Below are 6,861 nucleotides of genomic sequence, written 5' to 3'. Positions count from 1 at the left end.
ATAGAATAGAAAGCCCCAAAGTAAACCCTCATAAATATAGTCAACTGATCTTTGACAAAGGAGCCCAGGCAATACAATGGAGAAAATATAGACTTTTCAACAAATAAGACTGAAACAACTGGATATCCACATGCGAAGAAAAGGAATTTAGACACAGACCTTATACCTGTCACAAAAATTAACTCAAAATGGATTAGAGACCTAAATGAAAAACAAAACTATAAAACTCCTAGAAGATAGCAAAGAAGAAACCTAGATGACCTTGAGTATGGCAATGACTTTTTGAGACAACATCAAAGGCATGATCCATGAAAGAAATAATTGATAAGCTGCACTTTATTAAAATTTAAAACTTCGATTCTGGGACTTCCCTGGTGGTTCAGTGGCTAAGACTCTGCACTGCCAATGCAGGGGGCCTGGGTTTGATCCCTGGTCAGGGAACTAGATCCCACATGCCACAACTAAGAGTTTGCATGCCACAACTAAAGATCCTACATGCCACAACTAAGACCTGGCACAGCCAAAAAAAAAACAAAAACAAATTCTGTTCTGAAAGACAATGTCAAGATAACGAGAAGTCAAGCCACAGACTGGGAGAAAATATTTGCTCAAAAGACACATTTGTAAAGGAGATTTATCCACAGTATAATTCAACATTAAGAAACAAACTTGATAAAAAAGGGGGGGGGGACAAATACTTTAACAGACACCTTAACTAAGAAGGTGTATAGATGACAAGTAAGCATATGAAAAGATTCTCCAAGTCATGTCAGTAAAAAAACATAAAATAAAACAACAGTGATATACACCAGTACACACTTATTAAAATTGCCAAAATTCAGAACACTGCCAACATAAAATGCTGGCAAGGATGTGGAACTACAGCAACTCTCAATAATTGCTGGTTAGAATAGAAAATGGTCCAGTCACTTTCAAAGACAGTTTGGCAGTTTCTTATAAAACTTACTTTGGTGTCTATTCAAGGGAGTAGAAAACTTATATCTACACAAAAACCTGCAAATGAAAGTTTATAGCAGCTTTATTCATACTTGTCAAAACTTAGAAGTAACCAAGAAGTCCTTTAGTAGAAGAAAGTATAAACTATGGCACAACCAGATAATGAAATATTATTCAGTGCTGAAAATAAATGAGCTATTAAGCCATGGAAAGACATGGAAGAAACCTAAATACATATTACTAAGTGAAAGAAGTAAATCCAAAGGGGGTATATACTATGTGATTCGAACTATATGACCTTCTGGAAAAGGCAAAACTATGGAGACAGTAAAAAGATCAGTGGTTGCCAGGAACTGAGCCTGGGAAGGGATAAGTAGGTGGAGCACAGAGGATTTTTAATACAGTGAAAATATTCTGTATGATACCATAATGATGAATACATGTTATTATATGTGTATCCAAGCCCATAGAATGTACAACGCCAAGACAGAACTGTAAGGTAAACTATGGACTTTGGATGATTATGATGTGTTAATGTAGGTTCATCAATTTTAACAAATGTATCACTCTGGTAGGGGATGTTGATAATAGGGATGGCTATACATGTATGGGAGGTAGGAAGCATATGGGAAATCTTTGTACCATCCTCTCATTTTGCTCTGAACCTAAAACTGCTCTAAAAAATATTGTCTTAAAGAAACGTTAAAAAAAAAAACCCTCATAATTCAAATGAATGGCAGATAAATGGCAGATACTTTTGTTCTATATAAATTGCTCAATAGCAGGGCAAACATATTACATAGAAAGCTGTCTACTCTGTTTTGCTTGTTTGTTTTTGTTTTTGTTTTTTTTAGGATTTCCTTGTATCAGAACAGAAACCTATAGTTATTTTGCCATCACCTCTTCCACAAGCCTGACAGAAATGAAGCCATCATATTCAATCCTGCCAGTGGCTAAAGAAGTAACTGTAGAGTGATGCCATCTCTGTCGGTGGTACATTCCACATATTTTGTATCTTCTTCACAAAATTCTAGCCCAATGGGGATGTACTTACAGCTTTTAGAATAAAGCTAGGACTATTCCCCTTACTTTGGCTAAGTCTAAAGAGAAAATCAAATGGGCTTTGATTTAGTTTATAACTTAAAAAACGTAAATTTAACTCTAAATCAGGTATATAGACACTTTCTCCACACCACCCACCCCCAACTCAAGTACACACAGACATACACACATTTTTCATGGAGGTTGCAACTTAGTTATTTTTGCCCCTTGTGTAATGCAACAAGGGTTTCTTTGTTTGTTAGCTTGTCTTCTTTGTTAATATGTGATTAACACATTCCAAAATACACCATCCAGAAAAGGTTAAACTGGGATTTGAGATTATTTTAATGTAGTTCCTCATTTAGTGATTCCCATAAGAAAATTGAATTGACACCAAGTTCAAAAGTACCATAATGAACATATTTAAATATTTCTCTGATGAACTATGAGCATTCACCAATTAATCCTCTAAAATGTTTCCAATCTGTTAATTTTCAAGCAGTTGAAAAGAAGAGAACTACATAGAGGCACATTCCCAATTTGATGTGTGTGTTTTATCCATGTACTGTTAGAATAAATTACTTTGTTTTGAACTATTTATCCCTTTTGTTCATAAGTGTTTCAGTGTAATCATATTATTTTCATTAGAGATTAGAAAATTAAAACTTGGTATATTGTAATGTGAGAAAGGCTTGGTGTTTCATGTTTTTCAATTTCAAGTAATACAGAGACATGACTTTTGTTCAAAATCTTCAAAAGGCACAACATGATAAAAACTATAATCAATCAACTTTAGTGCATATTCTTTTTCATTTAACTTTTTTTTCATTTTTGGAAATGTACTGATATCAGTACATTTCACTATTTGCTCAAAAGAGTAGATATGCTAGTCTCATTATATGTAGTTATTAAAAATAACGTATTTTAATGTGTTTCCTTGTGGAGAAATTAATCTAATTTTAAACTAAAAAGACTAGTTTTTGCTTTGCTGTATCTTTTGTGTGTAACACATTTCACAGGCTTCCTTGGTTACAATCAGGTGTTTATTATTATTTTTTAAGCTTAATTTAGAGATAAAAATAATAGTACAAGCAATTATACCCCAATAAAGATGTTAAAAAAAATAATAGTACAACCAGTGACAAAATTTGAAAAGAATGTAATAGTAAAATATGAGTGGATTAAGCATAAGAAGAAAATGAACTTGAAGATTACTTATTTACAAGGATTTTCTCTCACCAACTATTTGCATGAATATGCTGTGCATTGCCATGTTGTGCTTTTTATTATTATTATTTTTAACCAACCATTTCATTTCTTTCTAGGAATAGCAAATCCAATTAATATAGTCTTCCACCAAATAGATAGAGACCATAACAATGTAAATGACAACAACAATCATACATTTATTTAGTGCTGATTCTTTCCCAAGTGCTCATTATGTCATTTAAACCTAATTACAAGCCAGTGAGTTAGGTCTTATTATTAACTTTATTTTATTCGTGAAGAAACTGAGGCTCAGAAGATTCCTAAATTGATCAAGGCTACACAGCTAAATGCAGAAGAAACCAGAATTTTAAGTTAGGGTTATCTGATTCTAGAGCCTATGCACTTAACCATTCACTATATTACTTATGTTAATGTCTAAAAGTACAGTTTTTCTGAGTGATAATTAACTATGAATAGATATTAGCACATTATTCCTTCAATTATACTTTTTGGTATCAACATTAGGTTTCTTTATTTAACTTACATATTTACAGAAAATTAATTATTAAATGAAATCAATATAATATTCTGTTATAATATACATTATAATGTGGAGCAAAATTTAAAGAATATTAGTTACAAATATTAGTTACAGCCTGTGCATGCAATCTCTCATCGGTGAATGTTCTAATGTTTCTACAACTGTATTTTGTGTTGATTAGATCTCACTTCTCTCAAACACTGTGGATTTAAGATCTTACTGGGAATCTGTGAAGTTCTTAAACAATGACTATTTTTACTAGAAATTTTAAGGCCAGCAGCTTATCTTTACCATTGCTATGCTGAACTCAGTAAGAATAGCTGTATTAATAAAGCAAAAGGTTTTCTGCCTTATCAATAAATTTGGAAGTATATTTTCTTTCCTCAGAGGAAAATCAAGTAGATGTGGTAGCATGTTGGCTAGATAGAATCTTAAATCCCAATAGAGTTTTTAGCAAAACATCAATTGCTTTACCATTTAACAATTTGGTCATCCTACTCTCTTCCTATTAGATAACTAAATCTTAAATATACATTGATTATTTTCATTAAATAGTTGTTAGGTCCATAGTTTCTTAGCTTTCCTTTTAACAATAATGACCTAAAAAACTGTGTGGTAAAAAGACTTATTCAAAATAATTTGCAATACATAAAATATCTTTCTTGTTTTCAGAAGCTATAAAATGGAAATATCAACAACTGTTGGTTATCAGGATAAAAATGTATGAGAAAATACTTTTTACATATAAAATGTATGTGAAAGTACTTTTTATGTATTGATCACATTTATAATGCACTAGATAAGTGGGTTTTGGTGAACTTTTTCTGTTATGAACCAGATAGTAAATATTCTGTGCTTTGCAGATCTGATGGTCTTGGTCTCGACTACTCAACTCTCCTTTTTTATTATGAAAGTAGTCATGGACAGTACATAAATGAATGTGGCTCTGTTCCAATAAAATTCTATTTTAAATAATAAGCAGTGGGCACTGAACTATATTTTACACAGCAATTTTAACATTTAAAAAATTAATCAATAGTGTATACTGTGCTATATAACATGAACATATAAGAAAATCTATATAGAGTTCTAACCAACAGAAGGGCAAAAATTAAATATTCATATACACATGTACAAACATCATTCATAATTGTATTGCAAATTATGTGCTGTAAGTACTTTAGTGGTCAAGAGATCAGCGAAGATTTAGGTAGTGGAGAGAATCAGCCAGGATAGAAAATTTATTCAGATATTGAGCAAGGAAAACAACTGGTCTCTACGTGATTTTACACATCTTTTTTGGAACCATTGTTTCCTTATATTTGCTTCTCTCTACAGCCCAGCTAACCTACTTACTATTTCCCCAACCTCTGGAATGCTTCTTTGCCCCCTTGCCTTTGATTCTCTTTCCCACATTAAGTTTCATCTCTTTGCCTTGATTTTATATCCATTTCTTATTTTTGGTTTCAAAATATACATCCTGCAGAAATCATTTTCTGATTCTTTTGAACTATTCCTCACTGCTGAATACCCAGGCCATTTTCTACCACTCACATTCTATATATTAATATCACTTTGTGTTTCTCCCCACTTCCACACTACTCTTTGAATTACTTGAGGGTCTTACTTATTTGTATAGTTTGATGTTTTGTAGCCACCAGACAAAAAACATTGAGACACAGAATAGTATATCTATTGAATTGAATTAAATGCCTTCAGTATTAATTGAAACAAAAGAGTAAACTCTTATGCCCAGGGAATCAATAAGTGCTTGAAATATAGTGCTACCAAGAGCTGAACAGCCTATGGCTTACAGCTGTATCTAATCTTTTAAATGACCAATTTTAACTGGCTTAACTGGATCACTATCATGCTGGTAGTATCCATCTTGACCAACATCTTTCAGCATTTTTGTCTTCATCACTGATGTCAAAGTATTAATTCTGTTGAAAAAGATCCCTGTTTAGTTACTGGCAAGGTTTTCTGAAATATCTAAATGTGAAAATACCTCCTACTCTATTGGAGCACTGCCTTTTATCTCCACAGGAACTTTTCAGCTTATCATTTAACTGCAAATATTTTATGAATTTGGTAACAATGTCTTTCTCTAGTACTTTACCAGTTTATGCTTTTTGGGTTGGAGAACCTTCAGTTTCAAACAAATGTTTGCATGTGCTATCTATCTTGTACATATTTCACTGCTGTTTTAAAATCCTATCTGTGATTTTTGCACCCATGACCAACACAGAATACATATATAGTTCACATTAATGCTGCTCATAAATGTTTTTTTGTTTGTTTTTTTTGTTTGTTTCTTTTTTTAGTTTTCCCTCTTTCTTGCCTCAGAGTAAGTAAGAATTCATTTCCTGCCCCGTGTGAGGATGGGTTAAGCCTTGTAACTACTTCTAGCCAAAGATTCATGAGCATAAGTGAAACATGTCACTTCTGAGCAGAACATTTAAGTTTCATTGTGAGATCCTTCAGAGCTCCATTTCCACTCTGGCAAGGTCACTGGAAATATTCAAAGTGCTTGCCCTTCTGGCGGTCATGGTCGCAGAATGACACAAATAGCAGAATTTTTCATCTATGATGAACATGTAGAATGAGCAAATATAAATATTTCTTTATTGAGCCACCATGATTTAAGGATTGACTGTTGGCACAGTATAACCTAGTCTATCCTGAATGACACAGAAATCAAAACCAGAAGAGAGATGTTTCTGAAGAAAACAAACAAACCTGAACACATGCAGTGTCTTAAGGATGGGTCATCTGAAGATAAGGAAACTGAAAAATAGAAATCTATGTAATGTAGTGGCAATACATTTGGCTAATCGATCACCCAAGATAGTTTGAAATTCAGAATATATAGTTAATAATGTAGTGTTCAGAAAAAAGATTGGACATTAGAATGATAGTAGCCAATGTTGGATGCTATTAGGTGCATTTGACAAGATATTGCAATTAATAAATGACCTCAGTAAATAATTAGGCCATTTGAAAGCAGAGATAAAAGGGTGTATAAAGATATTTCAGATATAGAGAAAATTTTATGTAGGAAGTGGCTACAGCTTCTCAACCCTAAGGAGATGAATATTAAAATGAGAAATATA

General features: G+C 32.6%; 1 non-coding gene across 1 annotated transcript; it reads left to right on the top strand.

Moving 5' to 3' along the window:
* Positions 1-368: 368 nt before the first annotated feature.
* TRNAG-GCC (transfer RNA glycine (anticodon GCC)) lies at positions 369-441 on the top strand. Its single transcript has one exon. It is a non-coding gene; the product is annotated as a tRNA-Gly (tRNA).
* The last annotated feature ends 6,420 nt before the right edge of the window (positions 442-6,861 follow it).

The sequence above is a fragment of the Tursiops truncatus genome, chromosome 5 (genome assembly GCF_011762595.2).
Source record: "Tursiops truncatus isolate mTurTru1 chromosome 5, mTurTru1.mat.Y, whole genome shotgun sequence".
Classification (NCBI taxonomy): Eukaryota; Metazoa; Chordata; class Mammalia; order Artiodactyla; family Delphinidae; genus Tursiops; species Tursiops truncatus.
The sequence above is the reverse complement of the archived record's forward strand: the minus strand, read 5'-3'. Positions and strand labels throughout refer to the sequence as shown.